The sequence below is a fragment of the Saccopteryx leptura genome, chromosome 2, assembly GCF_036850995.1.
Source record: "Saccopteryx leptura isolate mSacLep1 chromosome 2, mSacLep1_pri_phased_curated, whole genome shotgun sequence".
In the NCBI taxonomy this organism is placed as follows: Eukaryota; Metazoa; Chordata; class Mammalia; order Chiroptera; family Emballonuridae; genus Saccopteryx; species Saccopteryx leptura.
This window is the reverse complement of record NC_089504.1, coordinates 169,361,163-169,373,359: the sequence shown is the minus strand read 5'-3', so window position 1 is coordinate 169,373,359 and position 12,197 is coordinate 169,361,163. Positions and strand designations below refer to the sequence as shown.

The 12,197-nt window shown below is 42.3% G+C and overlaps 1 long non-coding RNA gene across 1 annotated transcript in view; it reads left to right on the top strand.

Annotated features, from left to right (window-relative positions):
- Positions 1–5,563, top strand: part of LOC136395113 (uncharacterized) — a 75,086-nt gene extending 69,523 nt beyond the window's left edge. The window contains exons 2-3 of the long non-coding RNA XR_010749271.1: positions 4,306–4,472; positions 5,442–5,563. This is a non-coding gene — a long non-coding RNA (uncharacterized lncRNA). The remainder of the gene's footprint in view (positions 1–4,305; positions 4,473–5,441) is intronic.
- The last annotated feature ends 6,634 nt before the right edge of the window (positions 5,564–12,197 follow it).

Sequence of the window (12,197 nt, the reverse complement as noted above, 5' to 3'; positions counted from 1 at the left end):
CCTTGCAGACCTGGAGCCCCCCCCAGCTTCCCGGGCTTTTTTTTTTTTTTTTTTTTTTAAGTCTGCTGGATACATAGTCTCTTATCTACTATCTTTTTTTCCTTTAAATGTTTGTATTTATTTATTTATTTTTTCTTTTACAGGGACAGAGAGTCAGAGAGAGGGATAGACAGGGACAGACAGACAGGAAAGGAGAGATGAGAAGCATCAATCATTAGTTTTTCCTTGCGTATTGCGACACCTTAGTTGTTCATTGATTGCTTTCTCATATGTGCCTTGACCGGGGCCTTCAGCAGACCGAGTAACCCCTTCCTCAAGCCAGTGACCTTGGGTCCAAGCTGGTGAGCTTTTGCTCAAACCAGATGAGCCCGCGCTTAAGCTGGCGACCTCGGGGTCTCGAACCTGGGTCCTCAGCATCCCCGTCCGACGCTCTATCCACTGTGCCACCACCTGGTCAGGCAGCTTCCTGGGCTTTCAGTTGAGGGTGGGCGGGCCAGTTGGCACAGGGCCATAGTGTTTGGGAAACGGGAGACCGAATTCTGAAATTAGCAGAAAGCAAATGATTCTTCCTTATGAAATTCATGCTTCTGGGTCCCTTGAGTTTGGTTGGGGTGATGGGTGCACAAGACAGTGAGCCTGTGGGCCCTTCTGGAGTTCTCATAAAAATGAAAACTGAAATTAGTAGTTGGCCCCTTGAAGTCCTTCTGTGGTTACGAACAGAAACTGGGAGGACTCTGCCTACTTAAATGTTCCCTTGTTCAGTCGTTTGAATTTAGGAAGAGGTTCTTTAACTTTCTCCAACTTACATAATGTTACTCTATGTTTTCAAAAAGTAGTTGTCAAACTGAGTTTGATTTAGCATAGAAGGGAGAATAGTGGGATGAATAAAGAGTTTAGAATCTTTGCTGGAGGGAAGGGATAGATAAATTACAGTTAAAAGGCCTTAATAGAAACTAACATTTTTTAAAAACCTAGCTGAGTTTTATTTCTATTATAGGAAAGGTACTTTCCAGAAACACTGTGCAATTTGGACTCAGCCTTCTAAGAAAATCCACCTGCACAGTCTGGAGCCTTCAATTCTTATTCATTTAACTCTTTTCAGAAGGAACAAATGCATAAAGAATTTACAATTTTCTGCGTTCACTGTGTCACTGAAATATAGCTATTTTAGGAAATTTAGTTAGGGAGTTTACATATCTCCTTCCTCACCTTTCCTCAGCTCTATTCTCTTCAAAAATGTAAAAATATGTGACCTAACGGGATGGATCCTGGTTTTGTAGAATCTGAAGCTTATATAATTTAGGAGGCCCTTTTGAAGAAAACATAAAATTAAACATACAAAATTGGGTATTAAACTATCACAAAACTCAGAAAAAAAAATATTTGCTTAACATACCTCTAAATCCTTTTACCCTACATTTTTGGGTGCATATTTTTGATGGCCTCCTGTCCCTGAAAGGAGAGAACTTTCATCCTGGCCAGTTAGCAATTTTAAGCATGGTTAGAACTGTCCAAGTTTGATGATTAGAAATTTTTTTCTGGACTAGCTTTTGACTGGTTTGTTCCAGCTCTATTTTGCATCTTCTGTGCCCTGGCCTGGCCCACAGTACCCTGGGTGCAGGGTACACTCATTGTGACCTGACTCATGGGTCTGAGCCCTCATGTGTCCAGCCAGTAAGTGGGCACAGTGGGCCATAGGAATATTCCCAAAACATTCTCTAATCCAGAACAGTCAGCAGTCACTTAACTAAATACAATCTATAAGTTTATCAATATATCTTAACTCAAAGCAAAGATATCTCTCACTCAGATTCTTCTTGGTCAGATGCCAAAAATGCCCACGGCCACTCCAAAGTCACCAGAAGAGCAGAGGTCTTAAGCAATTACTACTGCCAAGTTTCCAGAAAGCAAATGACCATGGATGTGCGGCTGGAAGTCCTGGACCCTCATTCTCATTAGCTTCAAGCTGCTTTTTGGTGACTCCTGGGGCATACTAAGTTTACCTCAAGGAGTCCTTTTCTGGGTCCTTGAATAAAAAATCCTTGTTTCAAGCGAACTGGCTTTTGTGGACATCATGGAATGATTCATCAAGGTAAATTCCATTTAGTAAGAAGCCTCTGCTGGGCTCTGACTCAGCCCCTCCAATGTGTCCATGCCCTTCCCTGGGCCAGGATCTCAGGGAAACCAGTCTCCGGCTCTGCATTACAGTAAAGGGAAGAGGAAATGGGGGGACAGGGAAGCGTCATTGTTCCAGGCTTCAGAGTGGCTGTTCTAGTAGTCATGTTCTACAGATGACAAACTGAGGCTCAGAGAGATGGTTTCCTGCCTACAGTCACAAGGTGGGAATCCTTTGAAAGCTGGGACTCAAAACCGTGTCTCTGTGACTTCCAAGGCTGGTTCTTTCGAAGTAGTCACAACTCTGATCTTATTCTTTTCCTGAAGTAAATGCAACACCTATCTCATTTAGTTTCTGGAGTGGAGCCCACTGTATTTCTGGTGCTGACCCTCCTCTTTACCTCTGAGCTAGTAGTATGATATCATTGTCTGCTCATATAGTTAGGGAATGGGATCCCAGGGTTCCCTGAAGTTCCCTTCTCTCCCTCTGATGGAATGTTCTCTCTTGGACTTACCTGCCAATGCCACTTTAACCTTATCAACATGACTCTTCACTTTCACCTTGCTACCCCTTTGATGTCCCTAGAATATGCCACCTTCCTTTATGCTGCACAGCAGAAAGAACCACCTTGTTGAATCACTTGCTTAGCTTGTCAGGATGGTATTTTGAATTGGGCAGGCTTGCCAACATGTTGCTTAGGGGGGAAAGGAGGCTGTCAGTTCAGGAATCTATAAAGACACTAATTAGCTGGATGGATAGAAGGTGTACCAATGCAAGCGGCAGCATCTCCTCTCCCAATGGGATGACCCGTCTGATACTGTGTCCTGATGGCTGGGGTTCTTCCTCCCAGGTCAGGCTGCAGACAAGGGCTTGAAAACATTACTGACTTCTTTAGCTCAGGCTTTCTCAACTTCAATGCCATTGACATTTTGGGCTGGACTGGGATCAGCAAGTGGGGACCTGCCTTGTGCATTGTAAGATGTTTATAGTATCCCTGGCTGCTCACCACTCCCAAATTGTGACAATCAAAAGTATCTTCATATCTTCAGACACTGCCAAATGTCCCCTATAGGGCAAAATCTCCCCTGGTTGAAGCCACTGTGTAAGCCCCATCAGCTGACTGCCATCATCAATCAGCTTTCAGTTGTGATGCTTTTTAAAAAATTTTTATTGATTGATTGATTTTAGAGAGAGAGGAATGGAAAGAGAGAGAAACAGTGATTTGTTGTTTTACTTATTTATTCATTCACTTGTTGATTCTTGTATGTGCCCTGACCTGGAATCGAACCCTCAAGCTTGGTGTCTTATGATGACTGTCTAAACAACTTAGTTATCTGACCAGGCTTTTGTAGTGATTCTTAACGTGTGGAGTCAGGAGACAGAGGGACTCTTTGCTGTCATAAGGAGAGGACACCACAGTGGGATGATCTAAGGCAGACACAGATTCATGGTGCCAGCCCTTGGAAGAGAGTGTGAGGAAAAAGGCCACACAAAGCTTTGAGTATAGAAGCACACTCATTTCTCCATAGTCAGACTTAATCTGAGGTCAGAATGGTTGCTTTAAAAGTTTAGTTTGGAGGTTAAGAGTTCTGTTGTCAGAGACCCAGGTTTGAATTCCAGTTTTGCCCCTGATTAGCAGTGTGACTTTAAATAAGTTACTTTACCTAGCTGTGTCTTGGTTTCCTTATTGTAATACAGAAATGATAATGTAATCTAATATGAGGATGATACAGGGGTGGGCAAAAGTGGTTTTACAGTTGTGAGTTTGCAAACCAGTTTATTCTTGTATTATTATTTATTTATTATTATATTATTTGTCTTCTTCTCGTTGCTATTATTTCATATTCTTACTTACAATTTATCTTTTAGGTAATGAGGACTGTAATTTAACCCACTCTTGCCCACCTTGTATCTGTATCTTAGAGCTGTTCTAAGAATTCAGGGAGAAAGTGCATGTGCCTGACTCAGTAAGAGCTTCACCAACATGATCCATTTTTTAAATCTCTGTGCCAATCTTTTATTCTTTTTTTTTTTTTCTGTATTTTTCTGAAGCCGGAAACGGGGAGAGACAGACAGACTCCCGCATGCGCCCGACAATCTTTTATTCTTTTTAAAAAATTATATAGATAAGTAGATCTCTGCCCCACTTTTCCAGATAATTGTGTCAATCTCCTGCTTGGTTGATTCAGGAAACAGTGTACCAAGCACCAACTTTAGAATCTCCTTCCTGCTGTTTCTGAGAAGTACAACCCTGTCTTTGAGAACATTCGTGGTTATGTGCGAAACTGTCGCTTGCCACCGCTGACCCAGCAGGGTTCCTGGCCACATGGATTTACAGTGTGCTTGCTCTGCTCATGTGAGTCTGGGATGTGTTATAAACATTTTTAACCTCATCAGGTCCACGAAAGGGTTTGCTAATATTATAGACAAGGTATAATTTTTTAAAAAATGGAAAACAGTGAAAAAGTAATGAATGGAACGTTGTCCCACATTAGGCAAAGTTCCAGAGAACAAAAGGCCATGTGTTATGTATAAAAGCTACCTTGCTCTATAGTCAACAATAATCAGCTAGGTCAAGGAATGGACAGAAATGAGAGGATTTGACGTGTCATGGCTTGAGGTGCCACATCAACAAAGACTGTACCTTGAAGAGCATGCCAAGAGCTTCTGTGAAGACTCAGAGGCTAGAGTGATGACATGTTTGTCCAAGCCATAGATATTTACTCTGTACAAGGCTCCTTTGAATTTGCCTGACTTCAAAGTACAGGGGAGTGGGTGGATATGAAGCTGCTAAGGAGAGTCTCATGATATCTGCAGGTACTATCTCTCTCAGTGCGTTTTCAATGTAGGGACTGATATACCTGAGAGAACAGACACCAGTTAAGAGGAGAAGCACAGCTTGCATTTATAACACTGCTGTTTGGTCGGAGCCCATCTTTGGGCTGCAAGCCTAATCCCTCCTAGGCAACTGGATGACAAACAGTGCGCTTGCAGGATCTAACCTGCTTCCATAGGAGGAGCTTCTGAACATGAACAGTCTTGCTTAAGGCCTGGCAGCTACTAAGTTATTTCCTTGCAAATGTGACGTGTCAACTCAGATTTGTAAACATGGGGATTGGTTTTAAAATTCTGAAGGCAAAAACTTCTGGTTTAATTCCAGCCTAGACTGTATCATCTTGTAATCTTTTGGACACAATAAAAGCATGGGTGGCTTTCTCTCAGGATTGAGCTCCACAGGGCTGGAGGAGGAAGCCACTTAGCAGAGCACAGAAAACAGCTTCCATCCCTGTGGCTATTGGCTTCCTGTTCCTCTTCCTTTTTCTAGTCCTGTGAAGTGCAAGGCCTTGGAATTGGAGCCAACTGTGTTGGCGGCTGCAGAAGAGACCCAGGGAAAGAAGCGGCCAGGCTGCTGGCCCAGGCACCAACTCAGCGTCACTGTTCCCATTTGTAAGTCCACATGGTTACTGAGTAAACCTAGATGTTAGTGGTGACAGCTCAGCCTAGGATGTCAGATGGCTTATTTTAACATTGTATGTACTTTGTAAAAGCTTTGTATTTTGCAATTAGTTTAGATTTACAGAGAAGTAAAAATTGTACAGGGAGCTGGGGGTGGGGGGGACTTCCAGCTCTTCCTCGCTCAGCTTCCCCATCACAGTCCCCTGAGCGAAGCCAAGGAGTAACTTTGTTACAATACTATTATATAAACTATAGGTTTATGTGCAGTTCACTGGTTTCCCTCCAATGCCTTTTTTTCTGTCCCACAATCTAACCCAGAATTTCACGTTGCATTTGGTTTTCATTTCTCCTGTCTCTTCCCATCTGCGACAGTCCCTCAGTCTTCCCTTGTACATCATGATTCTGTCACTATTGAAAAATACCAGTCAGTAATTTTGTAAACTGTCCTTCCATTTGTGTTTGCCTGTTGATTTCTCATGATTTTTTTTTAGTAAGGCTACCACAGAAGGGACATGCCCTTCTTTCTTCACGTGTCATGTCCAAAGTCACGACGTTGATAATTCTCATTACCAATGATGTTAACCTTGATTACTGGGTTGAGGAGCTGGTTTCCCTGCTGTAAAGTGGCTGTTTTCCTTTTCTTAGTAATAAATACCTTGGGGTAGAGACTTAAATTATGCAAATATCCCATTTCTCCTCAAACTTTTTCCCACTAATTGTAGCATCCGTTGGTGAATCTTGCTTGCAATACCCATTTCTATCACAGAAAGAGCTGGAAGTCCCCCCCACCCCCAGCTCCCTGTACAATTTTTAACTTCTCTGTAAATCTAAACTAATTGCAAAATACAAAGCTTTTACAAAGTACATACAATGTTAAAATAAGCCATCTGACATCCTAGGCTGAGCTGTCATTCTGTACTATCTTCTTTTTTTCTATTTTTGTTAGTTGGAATTTTTTAGTAGGAGGAACTATCCATTCTCTCTTCTTTCTTTCTTTCTTTCTTTCTTTCTTTCTTTCTTTCTTTCTTTCTTTCTTTCTTTCTTTCTTTCTTTCTTTCTTTCCTTCCTTCCTTCCTTCCTTCCTTCCTTCCTTCCTTCCTTCCTTCCTTCCTTCCTTCCTTCCTTCTTTCTTTCTTTCTTTCTTTCTTTCTTTCTTTCTTTCTTTCTTTCTTTCTTTCTTTCTTTCTCTTTCTCCCCTCCCTCTCCTCCCTCCCTCCTTCCCTCCCTCCTTCCCTTCCTCCCTCCCTCCCTCCCTCCTTCCCTCCCTCCCTTCCTTCCTTCTTTTCTCTTTCTTTCCTTATATCAGTATGGCCTCATTGATATGTATTTTATCTCATGGGCTCTGATCTAATTATACTGCCATTTATGCTGTAGGCCAGTGGTCCCCAACCTTTTTTGGGCCACGGACCGGTTTAATATCAGAAAATATTTTCACTGACTGGCCTTTAAGGTGGGACAGATAAATGTATCATGTGACCAAGACAAGCATCAAGAGTGAGTCTTAGACGGATGTAACAGAGGGAATCTGGTCATTTTTAAAAAATAAAACATTGGGCCCTGGCCGGTTGGCTCAGTGGTAGAGTGTCAGCCTGGCGTGCAGGAGTTCCAGGTTCAATTCCCGGCCAGGACACACAGGAGAAGCGCCCATCTGCTTCTCCACCCCTCCCCCTCTCCTTCCTCTCTGTCTCTCTCTTCCCCTCCCATAGCCAAGGCTCCATTGGAGCAAAGTTGGCCTGGACACTGAGGATGGCTCTATGGCCTCTGCCTCAGGCACTAGAATGGTTCTGGTTGCAACAGAGTGACGCCCCAGATGGGCAGAGCATTACCCCTTGGTGGGCATGCCGGGTGGATCCCAGTCGGGCGCATGCGGGAGTCTGTCTGACTGTCTCCCCATTTCCAACTTCAGAAAAATACAAAAATAAATAAATAAATAAATAAAACATTGTTCAGACTTAAATATAAATAAAATGGAAATAATGTAAGTTATTTATTCTTTCTCTCCGGAATGGTACCAAATGGCCCATGGACCGGTACCTGTCCATGGCCCGGGGGTTGGGGACCACTGCTATAGGCCACATTGTCCTAGCTTCTGCCACTGGCAGCTTGTTCAGGCTGGGTTCCTGTGCCCTTTCCATCCTGTGCCTCCACCCTATTTGAGCACTTTCTTATCTCCTCACACCACCAGATCCTCCAGGCTCATCTTATGTTTTCCCTTCCCCAGCTTCTCTGCAATAACCCCAGTTCCCTGTGATGAATCATAGTATTTATAGCCCAACATTTGGACGGTGGGTATGCTTAGTGATTGGGTGCCATTTCTTTGAGGCCATCTCAGCAGACAGAGCTAGAAAATATATGTATGTATAATAACATATATTTATATATATATACACACATATTTATATTTACTTCTTTGTTTTATTTATTGTATTTATATAAATTCTAGTGTCCCTCTGAATGCATCCCCCCCATGTTCCCCCCAACATCTCCCTCATCCCCCTTCCTGCAATGCCCTCCCCACTCCCTCCAGGATTTTCTTTTCTGCTCTCTATAATGCTGTGTAATGTGTATATAATTTCACCAATCTCTTTTTCTTCTCTGATCTCATCCTCTCATCCCCTTTCCCTCTGTCATCTTTCCCTCTGGTCCCTTTGATCTCTCCTCTGTCTCTATTCCATTCCTCAGTTCACATTGTTCATTGGATTCCTCAAATGAGTGAGGTCATATGATATTTTTCTTTCTCTGCCTGGCTTATTTCACTTAACATAATAGTTTCCAGCTCCATCCATAGTGTCGCAAAAGGTAAGATTTCCTTCTTTTTCATGGCCCCATAGTATTCCATTGTGTATATGTACCACAGTTTTTTATTCTACTCGTCCACTGATGGACACTTGGGCTGTTTCCAGATCTTGGCTATTATAAACAATGCTGCAATAAACGGGGGGTGCATTTCTTCTTTTGAATCATTGATGTGGTGTTCTTGGGATATATTCCTGAAAGTGGGATGGCTGGGTCAAAAGGAAGATTCATTTTTAATTTTTTGAGGAATCTCCATACTGTTTTCCACAGTGGCTGCACCAGTCTGCATTCCCACCAGCAGTGCAGGAGGGTTCCCTTTTCTCCACATCCTCGCCAGCACTTATTCTGTGTTGTTTTGTTGATGAGCGCCATTCTGACTGGTGTGAGGTGATATCTCATTGTGGTTTTAATTTGCATTTCTCTAATGATTAGTAATGTTGAACATTTTTTTCATCTGCGTATAGGCCATCTGTATGTCCTCTTTGGAGAAGTGTCTATTCATTTCTTTTGCTCATTTTTTGATTGGATTGTTTATCTTCCTAATGTTGAGTTTTAGAAGTTCTTTATAAATTTTAGTTATTAACCCCTTATCAGACATATTGTTGAATATGTTCTCCCATTGTGTGGGTTGTCTTTTTATTCTGTTCATATTGTCTTTAGCTGTGCAAAAGCTTTTTAGTTTGATATAGTCCCATTTGTTTATCCTGTCTTTTATTTCCCTTGCCTGTGGAGATAAATCAGCAAATATATTGCTGCGGGAGATGTTGGAGAGCTTACTGCCTATGTTTTCTTCTAAGATACTTATGGTTTCACGACTTATATTTAAGTCTTTTATCCATTTTGAATTTATTTTTGTGAATGGTGTAAGTTGGTGCTCTAGTTTATTTTTATTTTTTGCAGGTAGTTGTCCAATTTTACCAACACCATTTGTTGAAGAAGCTGTCTTTACTCCAATGTATGTTCTGACCTCCTTTGTCAAATATCCATTGTCCATAAAGGTGTGGGTTTATTTCTGGATTCTCTGTTCTGTTCCACTGATCTATAGGCCTGTTCTTATGCCAGTACCAAGATGTTTTGAGTACAGTGGCCTTGTAGTATCACTTGATATCAGGAAGTGTGATACCACCCACTTTATTCTTTTTTTACAAGATTGCTGAGGTTATTCATGTTCTTTTTCGGTTCCCTATGTATTTTTGGAATATTCTAGATTTTTGATGTATGTCATTGGTATTTTAATAGGAATTGCTTTGAATTTATAGATTGCTTTGGGTAATAAGACATTTTAATGATGTTTATTCTTCCTATCCATGAACACAGCATATGCTTCTACTTGTTTGTATCTTCCTTAATTTCTTTTATCAAGGTTTTATAATTTTCTAAGTATAACTCTTTAACCTCCTTGATTAAATTTGTGCCTACGTACTTGTTTTTTTTTTGTTGCAATAGTGAAGGGGATTGTTTTCTTAATTTCTTTTTCTGACAGTTCATTGTTGGTGTATAAGAATGCCTTCGAGGCCCTGGCCGGTTGGCTCAGCAGTAGAGCGTCGGCCTGGCGTGCGGGGGACCCGGGTTCGATTCCTGGCCTGGGCACATAGGAGAAGCGCCCATTTGCTTCTCTACCCCCCTCCCCTCCTTCCTCTCTCTCTCTTCCCCTCCCGCAGCCAAGGCTCCATTGGAGCAAAGATGGCCCGGGCGCTGGGGATGGCTCCTTGGCCTCTGCCCCAGGTGCTAGAGTGGCTCTGGTCACGGCAGAGCGATGCCCCGGAGGGGCAGAGCATCGCCCCCTGGTGGGCAGAGCGTCGCCCCTGGTGGGTGTGCCGGGTGGATCCCTGTGGGGCGCATGCGGGAGTCTGTCTGACTGTCTCTCCCTGTTTCCAGCTTCAGAAAAGTACAAAAAGAAAAAAAAAAAAGAAGAATGCCTTTGATTTCTGAATATTAATTTTATATCCTGCCACCTTGCTGAATTCATTTATCAGGTCCAGTAGTTTTTTGACTGAGACTTTAGGGTTTTCTATGTACAGTATAATATCATCAGCAAATAATGATAGTTTTACTTCTTCTTTTCCAATTTTGATGCCTTTTATTTCTTCTTCTTGTCTGATTGCTGTGGCTAGGACTTCCAGGACTATGTTGAATAAGAGTGGTGAAAGGGGGCACACCTGCCTTGTTTCTGATCTTAAGGGGATTACTTTTAACTTTTGCCCATTGAGTATGATGTTGGCTGTGGGTTTGTCATAGATGGCCTTTATCATGTTGAGGTATTTTCTCTGCCTTCCCACTTTGCTGAGAGGTTTGTTTGTTTTTTTTTTTAATTTTATTTATTCATTTTTAGAGAGGAGAGAGAGAGAGAGAAACAGAGAGAGAGGAGGGGGAGGAGCAGGAAGCATCAACTCCCATATGTGCCTTGACCAGGCAAGCCCAGGGTTTCGAACCAGCAACCTCAGCATTTCCAGGTCGACGCTTTATCCACTGCGCCACCACAGGTCAGGCTGCTGAGAGTTTTGATTATGAATGGGTGCTGGATTTTATCAAATGCTTTTTCTTCATCTATTGATATTATCATGTGGTTTTTCTCCTTCCTTTTATTTATGTGATGAATCACATTGATTGATTTGCAAATATTGTACCAGCCTTGCCTCCCCAGAATAAATCCCACTTGATCATGATATATGATTTTTTTCATGTATTGCTGGATCCGGTTTGCTAATATTTTGTTGAGAATTTTAGCATCTAAATTCATCAGGGATATTGGCCTATAGTTTTCTTTCTTTGTATTGTCTTTGCCTGGTTTTGGAATCAGAATTATGCTCACCTCATAAAAGGAGCTTGGAAGTCTTCCTCCTCTTGAACTTTTTGAAATAACTTGAGAAGGATAGTAGTTAGTTCTTCTTTGAATATTTGGTAGAATTCACCTGTGAAGCCATCTGGCCCAGGGCTTTTGTTTGTTGGGAGTGTTTTCATAACTGTTTTTATCTCATTTGTTGTAATCAGTTTGTTTAGATTAATGATAGTGAACCTATGACACACATGTCAGCACTGACACGTGTAGCCATTTTCAATGACACGTGGTCGCATGCAGCTGCATACCAGAGAAGTATGGAGCCACATGCTGCAAAGGATTTTTTATCCTTGGCTCCTGCATGGACAGGTGCAGGAGTCAAGGATAAGTCATTTGCTGTAGTGTAGACACTCTGTGCTGGAGGTCTGTAGGCCAAAACAACAGAACTCTGGCACAGAGTGTCTAATTCTGGGACTTCTGGTTAGGCCGTTAGGGGATCTTTGACCTCACTTTTGGCCAGCAGAGCGGGGAGCAGCGGAATGCAACAGGGGATGCATTTCTGGGGGCCCTGTGATCGCCATCACCAGCAACCACATAACCACAGCAACCATCATCCAATCTACTGTTCTGGGGTATTGTGGATTTCTAATTGACCATCATTACTGAGATAAGTGAGGGGGAGGCTGAGAGAGGCGAGGGCCTGTGCTATGGGTGCTGTTTCCCGCCATTAGAAATAGCGGCAGCCATCTTAATTTACATAAGATGCAATCTGCAGAATTTCAAGACAGCATCTGGGCTCAGGTGTTTGTCGACTTGAGGTCAAAGCTTGAGAATCTGGAAAGATGCTGCTTGGAGAATCAAGAGGAGTGTCACTAGGAACGGGAAATTTGAGTGCCTGGAACCGATTACCAGACACTTTTAGCACCCTGAAAAATATAGCAATGGCTTTACTCACAATTTTTCCCTCTACATACTTTTGTGAGACCTTATTCTCAGCATTAAATAATATCAAAATCAACAAAAGAAACAGATTGACAGATGAAGTTAGTA